The sequence below is a fragment of the Elephas maximus genome, chromosome 7 (genome assembly GCF_024166365.1).
Source record: "Elephas maximus indicus isolate mEleMax1 chromosome 7, mEleMax1 primary haplotype, whole genome shotgun sequence".
Taxonomy (NCBI): Eukaryota; Metazoa; Chordata; class Mammalia; order Proboscidea; family Elephantidae; genus Elephas; species Elephas maximus.
This window is the reverse complement of record NC_064825.1, coordinates 100569820-100593712: the sequence shown is the minus strand read 5'-3', so window position 1 is coordinate 100593712 and position 23893 is coordinate 100569820. Positions and strand designations below refer to the sequence as shown.

Genomic DNA, 23893 nt, shown 5'->3' with positions numbered 1-23893 from the left:
TGCCGACACTGTCCTCTGAGAACCCGGCCTGTGGCCTCCTGGAGAAGCTCAGATGAACCAGGGATGTTGGGTTGCGAGTTTGCCGTCCTCGCGCACTCTCCACTCTGGCTGTTCCCAAACCCTAAGTACTCAGAACAGTTCCTGGCACCCAGCAGGGCCTCAGCACATGCCCGGTGAACGGATGAACAAAATGAGACATGGAGCTGGAGGCTTCAGGGACTACCTTGTCCGGGACCCTGTAAGCTCACCCCCAAGGGGCATGGGAGAGGTAAGCACGACAGGAACAAGCAAGGCAGCTTGGTGTAAAAGTTGAAGGCATGGGCTCTGAACAAAACTGCTTGGATGCAAATCCTGGCTCTGTCATTGACTAACTGTGTGAACCAGGGAAATCATTTCACCTTCTGTGCTTCCGGAGTTCCTGGGTGGTACAGATGGTTTGGGCTGCTAACCGAAAGGTTGGAGGTTCAAGTCCACCTGGAGGCACCTCAGAAGATAGGCCTGGTAACCCACTTCTGAAAAATCAGCCATTAAAAATCCTTTGGAACTTAAAGCACAATAAAAATTATTTTAAAAAAAAAATCCTATGGAGCCTGGTTCTACTGACACACGTGGGGTCCCCATGAGCTGGGGTTGACTGGACAGCAACTGGTCTTTCTGTGCTTCCGGCTCCATAAAATGAGGATAATAAGAGTCAAACAGGGTTGCTGTGAGTAAAGAGGACAGAGCCAACGCACGTTAGCTGTTAGTCCTGCTTCTTCCACTGATGCACCCACCTGAGGCAAACCCCTTGCTCCCTCTGAACCTCAGTTGTACAAGGAGCTTGGGCTTGATTCTGTGTTAGGACACACCGGCTCTGGCATCCTGGGACTATGAAGAATCAGCCTTCAAACAAACTCCTGGAGCCGGGCCACAAAGAAGCACCCAGAAGGTCACAGGGGTCTCTGCAAACCATTTTGCCATTAAGGCCCAGCCAGATCCAAATGACCACTGTGATGAAACCATTTGGTTCCAGTCCCCTTAGATTTAAGCCAAGCTCCAGCCCCAGGATCTGCTGTGGGCTCATTTGCCCCAAATCATGATGACCCAAAGGCATAGGGACACTGCTGGCAGGAACCAGGCCTCTGGGCCCTCTCTGTGGTCCTGGGTAGGGGCCCTCCTGAGAGCACACAAGCAGGGCTCACAGCGGGTGTACCACTGCGGCTGGCACACGGGCATCCAGCTGGCAGAGCCGTTTCCATTTCTCTCACACGCCCCCGGATGGGAAATGATTCATGAAAACCAAGAAGGTAAAATTAGCCCAAAGGCTGCCGAGTAATTTATGCAGCCAACAACTCTGAGAGGGCTAGAAGGCCCACGCTGCCAGCTCAGTGGCTCCCTGGGGGCTGGCAGAGGGCAGCCTGGCCATCAGCAGCCTTTCTCTCTGGGGGTCTTCTATTTCTGGACTCAGCCTCCAGGGCTGTTGGCAAGGCTTCCGGAGCTTTCTGTGACCTTCTCCTTGCCCCACCAACGACACTGGAGATCTGCTGAGGGTCAGCAGGTCGCTGCGAAGTCCAACAAGTCAACTGATTTCATCCTTACCTTAACCTAGGGAGGGAAGTTTCACCTCCCTTATTTTATAGATGAAGAAACTGAGGCTCAGAGAGGTTAAGTGTGTAGCCAAAGTGGTAAAGCCAGGATTCGAACACAGATCTCATGAACTCCAAAAGCTGTGCTTTTCCCACCACGTGGTGTCCTGCCTCCTAGGCCCTGAGTTCTCAGGGTTGGGCGAGGGGAAAAGACCCAGTGCCGGCTCCTGGTAAGCACCACCACGCCCTGCCTGGTGCTTTTCACAGTCTGGGGACTACTGAACACTCAACTCCAAGCCCAGCTGTCCCAGCTTGCAGGATGGAGGGTCCTCAATACCCAGGTCTCTTAAAAAAGAGCTGAGAAAGTGTGAATCTAGGCCCTGAGGCATAAATCACACTCCTTAAAGTGGGGGCAGAATAGCAAGTATGAGCAAGCCCCATGGTCTCACTTCACAGGGAGGTACACCAAGGCTCAGAGAGGGGAAGGGACTTTTTCTAGGCCACACAGCACAACTGTGCCCAAGCCTATGCTTGAACTCGTATCTCCTGAGTCCCACTGCAGAGAGTCCACTGCCAGAGCTACTTACAAAGAGAACATGTAAGGTGTGGGGGGGGGGGGAGGGAGGGTTTCCTTTACACAGTGGCAGCTGAGGCAGGACCCACCCCCTGAGCAGCAGCCCCACCCAGGGACCAGCAGGTGCCCAATGGTCTAGTTCTGCCTCAGGCATCTGCCCCCATATTTGGAACCCACAGGGGACACAACTGGAGAGGCTTCTCAGAGGGCAGGAGGTGAGTCACACTGGGATCCTGCTCTACAGCTAGGGGACTTTGGGCAAGTTACCTCACCTGTAAAACTAACGAAAAAAAGGTGTGTATGAATCACCCAATAGGCTGTGAGTGCTTAGGAGGCATGCACGCGTCCAGCACTAACGCAGTCACGGTGCCCGCTCTCAGCCCTGCTGGCCCCTGGCTGTGCCCAGAGCAAGCTTGTCTCCAACCACGGGCAACACCCCAAGGCCAGCCATGCAGAGAGAATGTGCCTCTGTCCCTGGGGGCGGCCAGCTGGGCGCCAGTGCAGATAGCCCGGAGCAGCACCACCCACCATCCAGGACACAGGTCAGGGCAGCTTGGTGGCATTGTCTACCCAGAGTGATCACAGCCTGCATGAACCAGGCATGGCCAGCACCTCATTGGACCCTTTCCATCGATGCTGGAGGAAAGGCATGTTGACACTCACTTTATGGTGAGAAAAGTGACAATCAGAGAGGTGAACTCACTTGTCCAAAGCCTCACATGCACGCAACTATTCATTCAACAGCTTTATATGGAGCACCTGCCTTATGTTGGGCACCGTGCCAGGAATAATACACCTTTTGTATTGCTGTCCCGGTGGCCCTCCCAGCCCTAAGAGGCGTTACTGTGTAGTGGTTCACACACGGTCCCTGAAGCCACACTTAAAAACAAACCCAGTTGCCAATGAGTCAACCCCAACTCATGGCAACCCCATGTATACCAGAGTAGAACTGTGCTCCATAGGGTTTTCAATGGCTGATTTTTTGGGAAGTAGATCGCCAGGCCTTTCTTCCAAGGTACCTCTGTGTGAACTCAAACTTCCAACCGTTTGGTTAGCAGCTAAGCACATTAACCATTTGCCCCACTCAGGGACTCTAGGAGCCATGCTTCCAGGATTCAAATCCCTGCCTCATCCCTGTATGACGTTGGAAGTCTCTTAACTTCTCTGTGCCTCCATTTCCTCAACTGCAAAATGGAGAATAATAATAGCATCAACCCCATAAGGTTATTTTGAGGCTTAAAATAAAATATTACAGGTAAAGACTTGGAATAGTGCCTGGCACATAGTAAACAAACAAAAAAACCCAAACCTGTTGCTGTTGGCTCGATTCTGACTCATAGCAACCCTATAGGACAGAGTAGAACTGCCCCATAGGGTTTCCAAGGAGCAGTTGGTAGATTCAAACTGTCAACCTTTGGTTAGCAGCCAAAACTTAACCACTGGCGCCACCAGGATTCTGGCACATAGTATGTGCTCAACAAACGTGAGCGGTTATTACTGAGCCGGAAGCCGAGTCTACATCTGTCTGCACCAATGACCATGCTCTTAACTAAAAGTAAGGCCTGGTCAGTTCCTTTAGTGGAGCCCAGGGGAAGACCTACATCTACAATCAGGAGGTGGGTTCAAGTTTCCCCTCTGCCATCTGCCTGCTAGGACAAGCCCCCTAGCCTTCCTGAACCTCACTTTCTCCAGCCTTAAGTCCCTCCTGCACCCCGGGACAGCTCAGAGAGTGAGTCCTCTTCCCAGCAGGGTGGATGGGCCCAGCTGAACAGCCAGTCTCTGCTTTCCCATGCCTCCACCACCTCTGGCTACCAAGAGGGTTTGTGGCTGGTGCTGGGAAAGGGCTGGGCCTGGGGCCAGTCATGGCACTTCTCACCTCTCCAGAACTAATCTCAACCCTCTGTACTCACCAACCACACATGCCACTGCCCAGAGTGTGCAAGGCCAAGTGGCGCTGCCCAGCTGGTCACCTTCTGCCAAGACTATCACATTGGGTGGCCTCATGAAAAAGAACTGGACAAAGGGCCAGATGGCCAGGTACTATCCCAACCTTGCCAGCGGCTCACTGTATGGCTTTGGGAAAACCATTCAACCTCTTTGAGACTCAGTTTTCACATCTGTGAAATGGACTTGGTCAGGCTACCTGTTTCACAGGGAGGCTGTGAAGAACTGGTTAGACGATGGCATAAAGGTGGTTTGGAACCCAAAAGGAGGTATGAGGCAAGAGAAGAACAAAAGCCATCATTTCCAGAACTAAAAATACAATCAGCTTCAAAGATTTGCCCCAGGGGCTGAGAGGCAAACCCAGGCCCAGTGTGGCCCAGAGACGCCACGGGGCTCTCAGGGGAGAGACTGACCCCAAGCTGCTTTCTTCTTCTGCCCACCCTACAGGTCAAGAGAGATCAAATCGGCAGCCACAACGAGCCCCATTGACAGCTGGTAAATCTGCCTGAGGTGTGGGGTTACATTACGAGGCTCCTGGCCTCCTCCACGAGCGAGGGGTCAGGCTGACCTCCTTCCCTCCCTGTAGGCCCCGGTCCAGACTCCACAGGGCCAAACTGGGCAGAAATCCGATCAGAAGCTGCATTCTCAGGCAGCAGCCTCCTTCGGGACATCAGTGGGCAGTGAAGCCATCCCAGGCTGCCACCAGGAGCTCGGGCCCACTGCCTGGGGGCGTGGATCTCTAGTGCTAAGTCAGAGAAGAGACCCCAGGATAGTAACATTATGAGCGTTTTGCACTTGACACGTGTTAGCTCGCTTGATCCGCACAGTGGCTCCATGAAGTTGGTGCTGTTATCTCTGTTTTACAGAGGCTGAAACTGAGGCACAGAGAGGCTATGTAGCATTCCCAGAAATACCTGTTGGTACGGGGCCAAGCCAGGATTTGAACTAAAGCATTTTGACTCAAGTCCCCACTTTCGGCCACTTACTATAACAGCCACCCAGGAAAGGGGGGCACTCAAAATCTTGCCTTTTGAGCAAGGGCAGAGGAACCCGAGAAAAAAGGAGAGAAAGCTCCAGGGGCCATGGCCACTGTTTCCAGCTTCCCGAAGGGCTGCCATGGGGCAGGAAACCTGACTTTCTCTCTGGCTCTAAAAAAGGAGAACCAGGAATAATGGGGGAGCCACAGGGAGACATTTGGTCCTGTGCAAAATCTCAGTGGAAAGATTTTAAATATTGCGTAATAATTTTTTAAAATGCAACCAAACTAGCTGCCGTCAAGTTGATACTAACTTATGGCGACCCCATGAGTGTCAGAGTAGAACTGCACTCTATGGGATTTTCAATGGTTGATTTTTTTCAGAGGCAGATCACTGGGCCTTTCTTCTGAGCCAACTCTGAGTGGACTGGGACCTCCAAACTCTCAGTTAGCAGCCAAGCACGTAACCATTTGCACCACCCAACCCAGCAGGAGCTACTAGATGTGACCAAGGAGCCACAAGAAGGAAGGCAGAATTAACCTAAATGCCCATCAGTAGAGAAATGGCTAAATAAATGGTGATCTTCTTCAAAACCTACTATGTATCAGTATAAAAAAGAATGATTTGGTAAATCTCTGCGTTAAACCATGGCTAGATTTCCTAGATACAATGTTCAGAAAGAAAAGCAATTTGTAGGATGATCTGTACTACATGAAACCATTTGTATTAAAACAAAACAAAACAATGTACTATCATGGTACATTTTTCTATCGGTAAATGTACCTACCTACACTTAATGCCTATATATTATATATACTGCATGGAAATCCTGGTGGTGTAATGGTTAAGTGCTACAGCTGCTAACCAAAGGGTCGGCAGTTCAAATCTGCCAGGCGCTCCTTGGAAACGCTATGGGGCAGTTCTACTCGTCCTATAGGGTCACTATGAGTCGGAATCGACTCGACGGCACTGGGTTGTTTTTGTATATACTACGGAGCCCTGGTGGTGCAGTGGTTAAGAGCTCAGCTGCTAACCAAAAGGTCGGCAGTTCACATCCACCAGCTGCTTCCTGGAAACCCTATGGGGCAGTTCTACCCTGTCTTTTGGGGTCATGATGAGTCAGTATCAACCGGGTGGCAATGGGTTTATATATACTATAAGGAGCCGTGATGGTGCAAGGGTTAAGCACCTAGCTGCTAACTGAAAGGTTGGTAGTTCAAACCCACCCAGCGGCTCCATAGGAAAAAGACCTGACAATTCGCTTCTGTAAAGATTGTTGTTGTCATTGGGTGCCACCGAGCCAATCTGGACTCCTAGCGATCCCATGCGACACAAGTAGAATGTATCACTACGGTTTCCTAGACTATAATCTTTATGGGAGCAGATCGCCACGTCTTCTTCCCCCGAGGCTACTGGGTGGGTTTGAAACACCAACTGAGCGTTTAACGATTGCACCACCCAAGAAATCCCTTTGGGGCAGTTCTACTCTGTTACATGGACTCACTATGAGTTGAAACCAACAGCACCCAACAATATCTTACTATATACCTACACAGTACATTTGTTGTTGGGTGCCATTGAGTCAATGCCGACTCATAGCCACCCTATATGATAGAGTAGAACTGCCCCTTGGGGTTTCCTAGGCTGTAATCTTTATGAGAGCAGATTGTCAGGTCTTTTCTGATGCAGAGCCCTGGTGGGTGCCCACCTTTTGGTCAGCAGCTGAGTGCTTAACCATTGCGCCTCCTTATTTATATTACATAAAATCCATTGCAGTTGATTTGATTCCAACTCATAGTGAACCTATAGGCCACAGCAGAACTGCCCCATAGGGTTTCCAAGGAGCAGCTGGTGGACTCGAACTGCCAAACTTTTTTGCTTATAAAACAAAAAAAACCAAACCCAGTGCCATTGAATCGATTCCGACTCATAGCGACCCTATAGGACAGAGTAGAACTGCCCCAAAAAGTTTCCAAGGAGCGCCTGGCGGATTCGAACTGCCGACCCTTTGGTTAGCAGCCGTAGCACTTAACCGCTACGCCACCAGGGTTTCCTGTTTTTTTTTTTTTTTTGCTTATATACCTATGTAATATACAGCTGCTTTTTTTATGTAGGTATATGTGAATGTACAGAAAAAGATCTAGAAGGATATATATCAAAGTAATAATGGTGGTTAGCCCTGCAGAGGAATCTAGGATGGGGTGGTTGCTGAGGAAGATTTTAGCTTTTCCGGTAATATTCGATTTTTTTGCTGCAGAAATGTATTCATATATTCCTTGCAGATTAAAACTTAGTAACACAATATAAAAAAAAATACAAGGAAGACATTATCCTGAGTGAAATTAGTCAGTTGCAAAAGGACAAATATTGTATGACACCACCATTATAAAAACTCAAGAAATAATTTAAACACAGAAGAAAATATTCTTTGATGGTTACAAGAGTGGGGAAGGAGGGAGGAAGAGGGGTATTCACTAATTAGATAGTAGGCAAGAACTATTTTAGGTGAAGGGAAAGACAACACACAAAATAGGAGGGCTCAGCACAACTGGACTAAAGCAAAAGCAAAGAGCTTCCTGAATACAATCGAACACTTCAAAGGCCAGAGCAGCAGGGACGGGGGTCTTGGGACCACGATTTCAGGAGACATCTAGGTCAATTGGCATTACAAAAGGTATTAAGAAAACACCAAAGACATAGATAAAGATGAGCCCAAGAGACAGAAAGGGCCACATAAATCAGAGACTACATCAGACTGGGACTGGAAGAACTAGATGGTGCCCGGCTACCACCAATGACTGGCCTGAAAGGGAACACAACAGAGAATCATTGATGGAGCAGGAGAGCAGTGGGATGCAGACCTCAAATTCTTGTAAAAAGACCAGACTTACTGGTCTGACTGAGACTAGAGGGACCCCGGAGGTCATTGTCCCCAGACCCTTTGTTAGCCCAAGACTGGAACCATTCCTGAAACCAACTCTTCAGACAGGGATTGGACTGGACTATAAGACAGAAAATGACACTGGTGAGGAGGGAGCTTCTTGGCTCAAGTAGACACGTGAGACTACGTGGGCAACTCCTGTCTGGAGGTGAGATGAGAAGTCGGGAGGGAGAGACAGGAGCTGGTTGAACGGACACGGGAAATACATGGTGGAGAGGTGGAGTGTGCTGTCTCATTAGGGGGAGAGCAGCTAGGAGTACATAGCAGGGTGTGTGTAAGTTTGTGTACGAGAAACTGACTTGATTTGTAAACTTTCACTTAAAGGACAATAAAAAAATATTAAAAAAAGATACAAGGAGCTGTCTTGGGATCCAGTGAGGTTCTGTTCCCTGAAGAACGCAAGGATCCGCTTTGGGGCAGAAGGAACAGAGAGAATTTGAGTACCACAAGGAGAGGTGGGCTAGGTGGTCCTTCTGAACCTCAGGAGCCTCATCAGGGAAGTAGGAGCAAGAGCCCCACTGTGCCCTCATCAGGAGGCGGGAGCCCAGAGAATCAGACCCTGCAGAAGGGAGAAGCCAAAAGTTGTGGATCCTCAATGTGACTCAAAAAGAAATGGCTTGGTAGAGGCACACAGGCTGGCGACTGTACCTCCACCTCCTCACCCGTCCAGTCTCTTCCTCTTCCCTTCCTCCAGTGACTCTCAGCCTCTCTCTCCTGGCACACCCAGCCCCTGGCCAGCATGATCGGCCTCAGCCTCGGCCTCCCAGGTAAGGGCAGTGTCCCTGGAGGATCTCACATCTTGCCATCAAGTTGATTCCAACTCATAACGAACCTGTAGGACAGGGTAGAAGTGCCCCATTGGGTTTCCTAGGCTGTAATCTTTACAGGGAACCCTGGTGGCACAGTGGTTAAACCACTCAACTGCTGACCAAAAGGTCAGTGGTTCAAATCCACCAGTCACTTCGTGGGAGAAGGATGTGGCAGTCTGCTTTCGTAAAAATTTACAGGCTTGGAAACTTTATGGGGCAGTTCTACTCTGTCTTATAGGGTCACTATGAGTCAGAATCGACTCAACAGCAGTGGGGTATAATCTTTAGGGGAGGAGATCCCCAGGTCTTTTCTCCTGCAGAGCCACAAGGAGGAGGGGGCAAGCAGATGGGGACAGCTCCTAGGGCTGATTACCCTGACCATGACTCCGGCCTCCCAAACACAGGCTGCACCTCAGCCTTGACCTCAATCTGGCCCTAGTCAGGAAATGGGTCCTGACAGGAACAAGCAAAGGTCAATGAAGCCATTACCTTCAAGGCAGCTACAGTAGAGAGAGAAGAGCCAAGAGTCTCCACTCTTCCACTGACTTTTTTATAAGACCTTGACTAAGTCATGGCACCCCTTGAAGTCTCAAGTCCCTTGTCTGCAAAATGGGCTAATAGGATCCACCCCCCAAGCAGCTGCAACATCTGTGCAGCCTTTTTGTGAACCGTACATATTGACTCCTATAAAATGCGGGCACTGGGCACTGAGAAAAAAGGGGTGTCAACAGCTGAGCTCCCGAAGCAGCTGGACCTGTAAGACTAGAAGCCCGGGGACAGCCAGAAAGGAACCTGTTGCAGGCCCCATGCAGGGACAAAGAACAGCAGGTGAGAAGAATTCTCCAGGAAGACACAAGAGTGAGTCCAAAAGGCAGTGGTGGGAGGCGGGGGGGGGGGGGGGGGGGGGCAAGGAAGCCACTGGTAGGTGCCAGGGAGAAGTCTGGTTTCTACCCGAAACTGGGGGAGGGGCCCTTGGGAGCCTGGCTGGCTAGTCCTTGCCTCGCCAGTAGCCCAGGGAACTGGGGCAGGGGCAAGCAACAGACTAGGGATGTGAACCAAGAGGAGGAAGAGCAAAACTGAAGCACTGAGAGAAGCCAAGATAGGCCATGATGAGCAAAGGGGCTGGACTAGGCCCTGGGCTCTGTGCCCGGCCTTGGAGGATTCAGCATGGGCTGTGTAGAACAGGTGGCCTACTGGTGGTCCTTTGCGGAGTGGGGCCACTGAGAAGCAAAGAGGTCCCCCTGTGCTCACAGTGAAGGAGGCCAGCTTAGGAGAGGGTGGGGCAGCAGGACAAAGCCTGAGGTGGGCTCAGCTGCCCCAGGGCTTGCCCTACACCACTCAGGGGGGCCCTTAGTCTACAGCAAGTACTGAGTCTAGCTTAGCACCAGCCCCAGGGCAGAAAGGGCTAGAGAAGTGTGAGGACTTGAACCACAAATCTCCAAGGCCACTGTCAATACCAAGGCACCTCAATGCCTCCAGCCTTCCTGGCCTTGACACCAGGCCTGGGAGTGCCTGCCCCGCCCCACCTCACAGGCCCCAGGCAGCTGAACTCCCAGCTGAATAGCAGCCAGGCAGCCCTGACCAGCTGTGTGGGGCCCAGCCCTTCCAGCAGCAGCAGGAGGGAGCGGGAGGCTGGGCCACCCTGAACAGGGGCCCCAGAAGAGGAGAAGGTAGGTGGGGCTGGTGGGGAGAGAAGCTTCCCACAGCTTCCTCCCAGGCAGGCCTGCATTCTCTGTGGACTTGTGGCCACACGAAGACCCAGGCGCAACATGGTCTGCTCCCAGCAGCCCCAGGACAGGGCAGGTCGGCACCTCTCAGGACAGGAGGACTGCGACAGAGCCGAGAGCCAGGCAGCAGCTCCCCAATACTTCCCTGTCTGCTCACTTGGGGGGACGGGGCACAGGTGGGGCCATTAACCATCCCTTGCCACCTCAACTAGGTGCTCACTGTTCAGACCACAAACGCAGGTCTCAGCCCCAGCCCATCAGAGGGCTCATGCAGGAAACAACTTCAGGCCGCTGTCCAGTGTTCATTTCCTAAAAGTACCCCATGCCATCACAGGCCTGGGGCCTGGACCATCCCCCGACCTCAGCCTTAAGCCTCAACTCCCCTTCCTCCTGCTGCACTTCCCGAACAAGGCTCTCGGCTCCTAGGGGGTGACCCGCATACTCCCTATGACAGCTCCAATGCCCCAGTGACACCAGTAGCACCGGATGGTGAAGATATGATGGTAGGGCCACCATGGCCAGCCAGCCTCATCAATGCCAACCCACAGACCAAGACACCCTGGGAAGGCCACACCATTCACACCCAGAGTTCTGCTTGCCTCTCCAGACAGGAGGGACTCACAGGGTAGCCAGGCATCAGCAGAACCGTGGGACTGGCTGTCTCAAAAGGGGGCGAGAAGAGGCCTGCTCAATGCAGCTTACCCACTGGGCACCATGAAAGACCCTTCCTGAAGACTGAAGACCTCGATGGGACTTTCAGTCTTCGATGGTACCTTCAGCCCTTGATGGCACCTTCAGCCCTTTGAAGTACTTACTCGGCTGTGATCTCATCTCCCATCTCACATCCACCAACAGGGCTGTCTTCCCAAAACATAAATGTAACCATATCTCTTCCCTGCTTAAAAATCATCAATGGCTATCCAGTGCCTACAGGACAAAGTCTCAACTCCTTAGCATGGTCATGCCACCTCTTCTCCAACCCAACACCACTGGCCTTTCCCTGATCCACCAGATCCTCACATGGTCCAGCCTTGCACATACTATTCCCTGTGCCTAAAATGTCCTTCCTTTCTCCTCTACCTGGCAAACTTCTCCCCCTCCTTCCAGGTCCAGCTCAAAAGTCACTTCTTCTGGGAAGTCTCACCATGCTCTCCCTCCCCACGCACCCAAGGCAGAATGACTTGCTCCCCATCTGCCCCGTGTGGTTTATCCATAAGGAAGTAGGGCACTGCCTACCTTCAATCACAGTTAGGATCTGGGCCAGAATTGCTCAAACTATTTGTGGTGAAGAGGCTTATTTTTATTTTTAATTTTCCAATCTGTTGCCAACTGATGCTTTTGTAAAATACAATTAAAAATGGCCCGGCGACGTCAAATTGCAATACAAATTTCTCAAGGTTTAGTCTCCCTTTCTGTGTTTACCTTGCTGCGGAGCAGTAACACACAGCTCACGAATGGGCAGGAGTCCCTTCACCATGCTCTCTGTAGCACTAGCAAGGCCACTGTGCTCCTGGCGTTCTGAGAACAACACATCAAGTCATTTATGTTTGGACCTCCAGAGCTCATGCGGGCACTCCACGAACATCTACACACCTAAATATTGAATGCCATGTGTCTTAGTCATCTAGCGCTGCTATAACTGAAACACCACAAGTGGATGGCTTTAACTAACAGAAGTTTATTCTCTCACAGTCTAGGAGGCTAGAAGTCCAAATTCAGGATGCCAGCTCCAGGAGAAGGCTATCTCTTTCTGTCAGCTCTGGGGGAAGGTCCTTGTCATCAGTCTTCCCCTGGTCTAGGAGTTTCTCAGCACGGGGATCCTAGGTCCAAAGGACACTCCACTCCCAGCTCTTCTTTCTTGGTGGTAATGAGGTTCCTCTCATCTCTGCTGGATTCTCTCTTTTACATCTCAGAAGAGAGTGCCTTAACATACACCCTAATCCTATAGATTGAGTCTTGTTTTATTAACATAACTGCCTCCAATCCTGCCTCATTAACATCACAGAGGTTAGGATTTACAACACATAGGATAATCACATCAGATGATAAAATGGAGAACAACCACACAGAACTGGGAACCATGGCCTAGCCTAGTTGACACACATTTTGGGGGGACACAATTCAATCCGTCACACCACGTAACATGGGCAGGTACCTGCGTTAGGCATCCCCATTCCTCAAGTGGGCACATAGAGGCACCTGATGCCAGAGTTGGCCCACATCCTCTACTTTCTCTGTACCAACTTACATCACAGGGACAGAAACTTGGACCCTGCAAGTCATCTAGTCCAACCTCTCTCCCAGCACAGGCTGCTGACAGCATTTCCCAAGGCAAACCACTGCAGTAACCCTGAGGCAGTCCCATGCTGTGGGGAAGAGCCCAGACTCCAGAATCAGACACACCTGGGTTCAAATCCTGGCTCAGCATTTCACCAGCTGTGTGACCTTTGTTAGGAGTCCCTGGGTACTGCAGATCGCTAACGCACTTGGCTGCTAGCTGAACGGTTGGCACCTGGAGTCCACCCAAAGATGCCTCAGAAGAAAAGTCTTGGTGATCTACTTCCTAAATGTCAGACATTGAAAACCCCATGGAGCGCAGTTTTACTCTGACACACATGGGGTCACCATGAGCCAGAGTCAATTCGATGGCAGCTGGTGACCTTCACGATGTCACTTCGCTTCTCTAGGCTTTAACTTTTCTGTAAACTGAGGCTAATAACACTAGCTTCATGGAAGTGCTGAGAAGGTTAAATAGAGCACGCTGTTTCCGGCAGGGCCCACACACCTATAAGTTGCATTCAGGTTTGGCTGAAACTGATGTTTAGAAAAGGCCTGGCAGCTCCTGGCCCAAAACTCTGTCCTGGATACTACCCTCTTGCTCGTAATACCGCCAAGTCCCAACGTCTTCTCTTTGAGGTAAATTCTACCCTGGCTGCTAAGTTTGCTGATTTCCTTTGGAGGCCACCCTCTCCACCCATGCTCTCCCACCTCCAGGCTGAGGAGCTTCCTCCCTCTTCACCCTACTCGCCTCTCCAGGACACCTCAGCTTCTCTCCCTCTGCACCCCTTCTCCAAATGCCAGTCCCTTTTGGCTGGTGTGGCTTTCCTTCTGAAACACAGCTGGTCTGAGGAGGGGCCTTGCTCCCCCTGAGAAAAACGCCAGCCTGGAGCCCCTCCCCCTCCAGGGCCCGCCCTCTTGGTACCTTGGGCCAAGACAATGGCTGAGTCCACTGAGTCTGCCTGGCTGCGTCCCAGTCAGCTTCCCTCACGAGAGGCTCACTCTCTGCTGGGGCCAAGGGTCCGGTGGTGGGCTGCTCCCTATACCCCTCAGCCATCCCAGAGCTTCCCAAGCCCGCCAGCTCCATCCCCTGGGAATCAGGCAGCAGGATCCTTTCCTGGCCCTCAGTCCTCTCCCTTGGGGAAAGTGCGAGATAGCAAGAGAAGCCACTCTGGGAAAGCTGACATTGTGGGGGCGGTTCCATATTTACTTGCTCAGTGACGTCCATACCAGCCCAGCTCAGTGCCCGAGTCAAGAGTTGATCCTCCAGCCTGCTGGTCCCACCCTTCTCCCCAAACCTCCCACAAGCCTGGAGAAGGAGCCCACTGGTCGCTATCCCCTCCTCACCCCAGATTCCACCCATCCTCATTACCTGGGGTCAGCTACCTCTGTCCCCTCAAGAGGGGATGAGCTCCCCGCCTCTGTAGACACTCAAAGCCATGGCCGGGCAGCCTCTCCTTTTGGCGGGCAGGGCACAGAGACTGTGCCAAAGGCTCTCGGAGGTCCCCGCTCTGCCCTGATTCCAAGGAGAAGGACTGGAAAGCAGAGGAAGGGGTGCTAGGTTTGGGGGTTAGAATTTTAACTTGGCCACTCTCTAAGTTGTATGACCTCCGTCAGGTCACTTCCCTTCTCTGAGCCTCAGTTTTCTCAGGTGGAAAATGGGAGGTCATAAGGGCTAGCCTGCCTCATGGTATAGGCTTTGGGAGAAGGGAAAGTTCGGAGGAGAGTCCTGGGTCCCCTTGCGGTTCAGGTAGGGTGGGGGAGAGGGTGGAAGGGAAAGCTGAGGAAAGGCCTAAAGGCTCCAGAGACCCAGGTGTGCCTCACTCTGCAAGCAGAGACCCCACCCTGGGCCCCCACCTCTGATCTGATGGTGATGCTAGGGTGCAGGACAGCCAGCAGCTTTTGTCCCTCCCCACCCCTCCCCCTCATCCAGTGTCACTTCAGGCCCTGGAGGATCTTGGTCTGTCCAACTCTGCCTGCAAGTTCTGACCTGCGCAGTTCCCAGGGTGGGGAGAGGGTCCTGAAACCAGTTGTGTAAACCAAGAGTTTATAAATCAAATCCTATTTTTAAAGCACCCGAAGAACCTGCTGGGGATTGTTATGAAACACCATAAGCAACCTCTCAGACTTCCTTTATAAATGTAGATTTCCTGAGGTGATTGGAAAGATTAGATTAGGGCTGTGTGATGTTGAGCTGGTCACTTAACCTCTCTGAGCCTGATTTTTTTCATCTGAAAATGGATGTGGAAGCAACCTCGTGGGGCTGTTGTCAAGTACCCTGGTGCTCAATGAGTGTTCCTTCCAGCAGCTTACAACTCCATAGATAGCATTATCTTAAATGTGGGTCCTGAGAACTTGGGGGAAAGTCTCCCCTTACAGGACAGGAAACTGAGGTCCAGGTGGGTTAAATGTTTGGCTTTCAACCTCAGCTGGTGAGGAGAATGAGTGTCTGAGGTTGTGATCAGATCATCTTTAAGGACTTACTTTCTGACACCCAAGCACTGACGTCCCCAGCGAGGGGCACAAGATTATTTCTGTGTCCTGAGCATACCTCCCCAGTGCCCACTGCCCTCTCACCTGAGGAGATGGGCTCCAGGGGCAGCCCTGTGCCACTCACCGCTTCTCTCCCTGGAGCCTCCCCCATGCTCCCCATGAGGCTGACATTGCTGTCACCCCCACTTTGCAGATCAGGCAAGAGGCAACTCTGGGAGGCAGCCTCTGGTCCAGGTCTCCCAGCTCCTGAGTGGCAGGAGCAGGACAGCACCTGAGGCCTGCACCCTCTCCGAGGCACAGCCCTGACCCACTAACCTGCTCCCCTGGCCCCTTCTCAGTTCCCCTTTCTTTCCCTGCCGAGGCGCCAGGTCCAAGGCCACTTTGGCAGATCTTATCTGGGCATTCCCTGGCTACTCAGAAACCACTCTAGTAACCAAAGCCAGGCCCACTCTAGGCAACCTCTGCCCCCCAGAACTTCCCTGATCTGTGGGCTCTGAGCCTTAGTGTGGAGGGCTCAGTCACCCTACCTCTCCATGTGGGACCACCAGTGCCTCGTCCTCTCCCACCTGGATTACTACAACAGCCTCCTAATCAGCCTCTCTGCCTCCAGTCTCACACCCAAGCTACTGCAGATGACTGCCAGGATATAAATTTAATCACCACGTCAGCCTCCTCCTTATAAAACCCTCCAAGGCCCCCTGCTATCCAATGGACAAAGTGTAACCTCCTCAGCACTCAAGACTTTTTACGACCTGGCTGGGGTAAAGCATCAGGGTTAGGCAGAAGGGGTTAGGAGCCAGGCAGTCCTGGATTCAAGTCCCAGCAGTGCCACTTATCATCTGTGAAACCGTGGGCAAGTTACTCCATTCTCTGAACCTCAGTTTTCTAAACTGTGTAATGAGGAAATAATAGCTAATATCAGGTGGCTACAGTGAAGAGTAAATGAGATATGTGTGTAAAGTACTTTGCACATAGTAAGTGCTCATTTCATTCACTCATGCCACACATTTTTGAGGTCCTACTATGTGTTCATGTAGCAGTGAACAAAACTAACAAAAATCCCATCTCTCACAGAAAGGTCCACATAAACTGGAGACTACGTCAGACTGAGACCAGAAGAACTAGATGGTGCCCGGCTACCACCGATGACTGTCCTGACAGGGAACACAACAGAGAATCCCTGATGGAGCAGGAGAACAGTAGGATGCAGATCTTAATTTCTTGTAAAAAGACCAGACTTATTGGTCTGACTGAGACTGGAGGGACCCCGGAGGTCATGGCCTCTGGACCCTCTGTTAGCCCAAGACTGGAACCATTCCCAAAGCTAACTCTTCAGACAGGGATTGGGCTGGATTATAAGACAGAAAATGATACCGGTGAAGAGTGAGCTTCTTGGCTCAAGTAGACACGTGAGACTATGTGGGCAGCTCCTGTCTGGAGGCGAGATGAGAAGCCAGAAGGGGACAGAAGCTGGTTGAATGGACATGGGGAACACAGAGTGGAGGGGAGGAATGTGCTGTCTTATTAGGGGGAGAACAGCTAGGAGAATACAGCAAGGTGTGTTTAAGTTTTTGTATGAGAAACTGACTTGATTAGCAAACTTTCACTTAAAGCACAATAAAAAAAAAAAATCCCAGCTCTCCAGGAACTTCCATTATAATGAAGGGAGGTGGAAATAAATAAAATACAGGGTATATATGCTACATGGTGAAGAAAAAAATAAAGCAGGGAGTCAGAGAGGAAGTGTGGGAGGGTAGCGAAGGTGCTGCAATTTGAAAGAATGCCCTTGAGAAGGTGAAATTGAGCAATGTCCTGGTGGAGGTGAGAGAACCTGCCCTGCAGATAACTGAGGGAACAGTGTTCTAGGGAGAAGGAACAACCAATGCAAAGGCCCTGAGGCCAGGTCAGGACTGGTACATTAGTCATTATTATTGCTACTGGCATTATTCTCTTTCCAGCCTCATCTTCTTCCACCTCCTCCCTTGCAGGCATTCTCCAGCCAAATGAACTACTCAAACTTCTCCAAGCCCTTCTGTATACCCATGCCTTTGACAAGCCAACCCTGTGCCAGGAATGCCTCTCCCCTGCTTTTGCTGGTCAACTCCTACTCATCCTTTAAAAGCCAGCTTACAACCCTCCTCCTCAGGGCAGCTCTCCCTCAACTGGAGTCAACGGCTGTCTCTCCTGCATCCCTCTGCTATTACCTTTAACTGTCTGGTTCATTACCCACCTCCCACGCTAGTCTGCTAGTTCTGTAGGGTCTGCAGGTGCTAGGACTGGTTTCCACTGTGCACCCCCCAAGTCCAGCACTGTGCCTGGCATAGCGATAGGACGTGTGCACTAACCACCTGGTGAATGAAGGAAGGCCTGAATGACCCCAGACCCCGAGCCTCTCCTCTTACAGAGCCTTAGCCAGAGATCGACACCACAACTGCGGCTACACTGTGTGAACACTGGCCTTTCAACGCAGATACCAATCTGCAATAGGAAACAGGCTTTTTAAAAATAACAGCACATTTTTCTTCTTTCTTCATTGTTTTTTTTTTTTTTCTTCTGCACGGCTTGTCTTTCCGGAGCACCCCCTGGGCCAGCTGCAGGGAAGCCCCTCCCAGGCCCTGCTCTGAAAACCACAGGGCGCTGCAGCCTCGAAGGGCTCCCAGGCTCCTTCAGCAGTGGGTGGAGAAGCACCAGACGATTTTAGACCAGCCCTGGCACCAACCCCACCAGGCACCTCCGAGCCAGGAACCCCTGCGCTCAAATGCCAATGTTAGGCGTTACCCCATAGAAGCTTCTCCAGTGAAGGCTTGGTAAACCCCGTGTGATGTTTCAGGAGGGGCTTCTCCCCTGTTGGCCTGGGGTTCTCTGCCCTCACTCCAAGAGGGCATCCCTAAGGAGGTGGCATCAGACTACCAGGTTTCCAAAGCTGGCTGCACGATTGTATAACCCTGAACCCCTTTGCCTCACCTCTTAGAGCCTCAGTTTCCTCATCTGCGAAATGGAGATAAGGATACCTACCTTGTGAATACATACCTGGCACATGCTAGTGTTAGTTGCCGTCAAGTCAGCTCTGACTCGTGGTGACCTTATATGTACAACAGAATGAAATGTTGCCCAGTCCTACACCAGCTTCGTGATCACTGGTATGTTTGAGTCCATTGTTGTGGTCATTGTGTCCTATTTCGTGTGCTTCCAGCCTGGGGCACTCATCTTCCAGCACTATATTGGGCAATGTTCTGTTGTGATCCATAGAGTTTACACTGGCTAATTTTAAAGTAGATTGCTAGGCCTTTCTTCCTAGTCCCTTAGCCTGGAAGCTCTCTTGAAACCTGTCCACCATAGGTGGCCCTGTTGGTATATGAAATACTAGTGGCATAGCTTCCGGCATCACAACATACAAGCCACCACATCACAACGAACTGATAGAGGGGTGGGGGTGGCACACAGTAAGCCCACCATCAACATTAGCTGTCACCATCATCATCATCATTCTGGGATCTTCTCCTCTGCATCCCTCTCACTTTCTAGATCACATGCTCTGAGAGTCCTCTCAAACATCTCTGAAACATGGACCTCCTGTCCCTGCATGGACACCTGTAATGACAGGTGACTTATTACCCGTACTCTACGCATCGGTCATTTTGCCTGCTATGCTCAACACCTCCTTCCAGCTGGACCCACCTGCCCAAAGTGCCCACTGCTCAGGGAAGCCCCTAGCACGTAGTGAGCCCTCAGAGAATGCTCAGGGGCTCGTCATGAGCAGCTCTCATGTGCTGGGCACTGGAAATAGAACACACACCCAGCTCAACCCAGCCCCTGCCCTCGCAGAGCTTGTGGTCTAATGGAAGAGCAATGCAGCTATCAGGTAACTACACCAGTAAGTATAAAACCGCTGCTGAAATGAGTGCTATAAAGGAGAGGTACGTGGGGCTATGAAAGGCTGTAACGGAGCATCTGACCTATTCAGAGAAGGCAGGGAAGGCTTCCTTGAGGAGCTGAAGCTGATGCTGAAAGATGAAGGCTGAGGAGGTGAGTCAGGAGAGTACACCCAGAATGCTCCTTACAAAAGATGGCAAGACTTCGTCTCCAAGTAACCCAGACAAAGTCTGACCATCCTCTCTTCTAAGGATTATTCTGGCTGTACTCTCCTGACTCACCTACTCACAAACATGGATGCAGAATCAGGAGGGAGCAATTGCTGGAGAAGGACATCATGCTTGGTAAAGCAGAGGGTTAGCAAAAAAGAGGGAGACCCTCAGTGAGATGGACTGACACAGCGGCTCCAACAATGGGCTCACGCATAGCTACGATTGTGAGGATGGTGTAGGACTGGGCAATGCTTCATTCTGTTGTTCACAGGGTCACTTTTAGAGCTGACATGACAGCACCTCACAACAACAACTAGGAGAGGGAGCAGAACACATGGTCAGGGCAGAGGGAACAACATGAAGAATGCACCATGTTAGGTAAAACGTGGCAAATGAGAGGGATGAAAGATAGTGTCCCCACAGGGTCTGGAGGGCAGCTTAAGGATTTCTTTCTCCCTAGGTGGTACAAATGGTTAATATGCTCAGCTGCTAGCCAAAAGGTTGGATGTTCAAGTCTACCCAGAGGCACCTTGGAAGAAAGGCCTGGTGATCTATTTCCAAAAAATCACAGCCATTAAAAACCCTATAGAGCACAGTTCTACTCTGACTCACATGGGTCGCCATGAGTCAGAGTCCATTCAGTGGTAAGTGGTTTCCTAACAGCAATGAGAATTTCTGAAGGTTTTTTAGGCAGGAGGTGATGTTCATGTCAAAGAGGTCGCTCTGCTGCTGTGGGGGATGAACCTTTCCAAGTCATGTCCCTGTGCATGAACTCTCTGTGCGCTACCTCTCTTTTTGCCTGGAACACTCCTCTCACCCCTCTATCAGTCAGGACAGGTGAGGTTATGCTGCCATAACAAACAATCCCCAATTTTAAACAACAGATGTTTAGTTATCATTCATGCTGCTTTTCCACTGTGGGTCACAAGGGGGCTCCACACATGTAGAGACTCAGGGACCCAGGCTAGTAGAAAGAACCACCACCTTGTCTACTGCCAGTTGCCATACCAGAGCAAAAGAGCAGTCTGTACAGTCTCACATCAGCAATTAAATGCTGTAGCCCAGAAGTGACACACATCATTGTAGTTCAGGATTCACTGGGCAGTCACATGGGCCCATCTAAGGACAAGGGGGGCTAGATTCAATCCTACTTTGTGCCTGGAAGGGGGAAGAATTGGAAATATTTAGGAGAAAGCACTAAGGACCACCACACACTCTCTACTTCCCATCTTGCCCTTGGCTAACCTTGACTCATGGGCAGGAGAGAACTGCAGAGACAGCTAGAAAGTGGTAGAAGATGAGGTCAAGGAAAGGCAGGGGTCAGATCTCCCAGGGGCATTTGGGTCACAGTAACAACTTGGTTCTTTATCCCAGAAGCCCTGGGGAGGCCTTTTTGGTGTCTTAAGCATGAACTGGGAGGCCTGATGTGGTCGTATTTGGAAGCGATCACTCTGACTGCAATGCTGAGACTGGAGTGGAGAAGAGGTAGCAGGTGGCTGGTTAGGAGGCCCTTGCTATAGTCCTGGGGAGAGAGGGTAGTGGCTTAACTAAGATGTGGAGGAAGAAGAGACGGACAGAAGTGGATGGATTCAATTTAGAAGATGAAGCTCTCTGGATTTGAGGATGGAATGGATCGGGGTAAATGAAACAGAGACACCAAGGACTGGTGGGATGATGGTGCCCTCAGCCGAGATCAGACTCCTGGAGGAGGATGAGGTTTAGAGATGAAGACAGACTTCGATCCCAAGCATTTGTCATGACTAAGGAAGCCAAGAGGGCAGGCTGAGGAGGCAGCTAGATAAACAGGTCTGATTCCTGAGTCCTAGTCCAGTGTCCTTTGTTTCCTTCATACCTGCCAAAAACCTAGAACCAGGGAAACCCCATCTAAGCCCAAGAGAGGAAAGATTAAGATGACAGAAGTCTTACTTGACACCAAGGAGAAGAAATTTAGGAAATACATCGCTCCAAAGGGGACTAGAGGACAGAACCGTAAGGACAGATCAAAAACAGTTCGTAGGTGGAGGTGATGGCTATGATGGCTGATCAAGTGTTCCTGGGACTTACAGGGGGAGCCCCTCACCTTTGGGACTGTCACCAAGGGAGAGAATCAGACCCTGGCACCAGGTGTTCCTTGGAGGCCCTGTCAGTATGGGCTGTACAGGCCTGGGTAGGGCCCGCTGGCCAATTCTGATATGAGAATTAACACTTCTTAAACCTTGTGCCAAGCCCTGGACTAGGAGCTTTGTCTTGCTATCTCATTTAATCTCACAACTGCCTTGCCAGACAGGCTTTTTGTTAGCCTCATTTTAGGGATACAGAAACCAGGTTCAGAGAGGTCAAAAGCAAGTGTGCAAAGTCCAAAGTCGAAGAGATACTACGAGAAGAAGGATCCCGATAGAGACGCCCTTTCCCCTAAGCGAAAGCAATGGGCCTGGGCTCTACTCTGGTAGGCAAGGCTTTTAGACATCTGCTCAACAGAACTGCTTGCCAACCTCTCAGAGAGCTGGCGGGCAAAGGCCAGGCCCTGCTCCCCACCGAAGGGGACCCCAGCCTGTCACTTCTGGCCCATGGAGCCCAGACTCCTGTCTGGGCCCCTGCAACCGTCTCTGCCTTCCTCCCTCTCATGAGGAAATGTGGGCAAAGGAAAGCTTGGGTGCCCTAGGCATCGTGCTCCATGGAAAATTCTTTTGCCCCAGCACAGACAAAAAACCCAAAGTTTATAGGCTTTCCAGGCCTCAAGAGCAATCTCTCATTATTGCCTCATGTGCTCATGCACAAAGAACTGGGTGTTTCCTTCCAGCCAGTCTAAATTATATACCACAGGCTTTCTCCACAGGAAGCAAACATCTAAGAAAGGGACGTTTAACCTTTTTCTCCCCTATGTCCCAGCCCACCCTGCGGGTGTCAGCCGGTTCTCCCAGTCGGGCTCACGACACTATCAACTTTTCAACCCACATCGCCCACGGTCCGAGAAGACATCTATATTCTCCTTGCAGCAACTTGCCTAGGGCGTGCTGGCCTTGAAGGAGAAAGGTCACTGGGCCGCTAAGTTTCCGCAGAGGAGAGCACCTTGGGGACGGGTGCCAGGGGACGGCGCCTATACTCCGGGGAGATTTCGCGGAGTCAGCACCGCAACTAGGACGTCAAGTGTATTAGAGAAACGCCCTGCGGCTCCGCCACGTTCAGCGGAAAGCCGTCAGCAGCGTTGGAAGAGACCCAATTAGCATCCCGAAAGATCCCGCGCCCCGGCACCAGCCTCCGGCGCAGAGCCGAAACTGGCCCCAGAACTAGGCCAGCGGCCCGGGAAGCCCTCCGGCCTCGGGCGCCCCGCCCCACGCGTGTCACTGCGTCCCCACTCCGAAGGTTCCCATTGGCCGGCGGCGCCGTCCGTCAGCGCGCGGGACGTGCGCGGAGAGAAAAGGCTACATTGTAACAAGGCGAGGAGCGAGCGAGCGCGCGAGCGCGAGCGGGGAGGAAGGAGGCGGAGGGGCGGCCCCCGGATCCCGCAGCGGCGGCGGCGGCGGCGGCGGCAGCTACCTGCCGAGGGTTAACCCCCCTCGGGCCCGGGGCGAGCCGCTCCCCGCCCCGCACCCGCGCCCCGGGCCCCCGCGCCCTGCGCCGGCCCCCGCGCCTCCCGCACCACCCGCAGCCCCGCAGCGCGGCCCCCGCGCGCGCTGGCCAACTGCCGAGCGCTTTCCGAAGCCATTTTCAATGGCCACATTGGCTACCGGGCTGACTCACCTTCCCGGGAATGCGGCGGCGGCGCGGGGCCCGGGCGCGGCGGCCCGGCGGGCGGCTCGGCGGCGGCGGCGCGGCCCCGGCGGGCGGCCCCGCGGCGGGAGCGGCCGCGCTGCGGGCGCGCGGGTCCCCGGCGAGGCCAAGTTTCAGCGCCAGCCTCGGCGCGGCGGCGGCGGCGGCGGCGGCGGCGACTCGCTGCTGCTCTCCTCCCCTGCTTTGACCACCATCTTATTAGTACAGGAAATGACATGGAAAACGGAAGAAAGCGGCGTTTGGGGCAGACGCGGACCCCCCAATTCAGGGGCCGGAGCCGGGACTCAGCAGCCGTGTCCCAGTTCGGCCCCGGAGAGAACTCCCGGAGCCCCCTCGGCTCCCGCCCCGCGCCCTGCCCGGAGGGGGGAACCTAGCTCCTGGAACCTCAAGGCAGAGGGCAAGGTTTATATGCCAACCCGGGAAGAAAGCGAGAACAAATAAATGAAAAAAGAAAAGGTTAACAGAACTTTCCAACTGGGACACTTTTTGGGGGTAGAATTAAAAGTTCTAGAATTTTAAGAAGTCGTTCCTAGGGGTGCTCCCTGACTCGCCCGATCCCGTTGCTGCCCACTTGGAACTAAAAAGTCCGAGGAACGAATGCGCTTATATTTTTAACCCTTTCGGGGTGTAAAGCGTTTCAGCTCGGCTGTCCACAGCAGGCCCCCTCTCGGTCCCGTTTAACCCTTTGAATGCCCGGTAGTTTGGAGAAAAAACTGAAGTCATAACAAAA

The 23893-nt window shown here is 52.1% G+C and overlaps 1 protein-coding gene across 1 annotated transcript in view; it reads right to left on the bottom strand.

Moving 5' to 3' along the window:
* The window catches only part of PRDM11 (PR/SET domain 11), a 93341-nt gene extending 70154 nt beyond the window's left edge, over positions 1-23187 (bottom strand). The window contains exon 1 of the mRNA XM_049890940.1: positions 23134-23187. The gene's annotated coding sequence lies outside the window, so the exon portion shown is untranslated. The remainder of the gene's footprint in view (positions 1-23133) is intronic.
* Between the last annotated feature and the right edge of the window lie 706 nt (positions 23188-23893).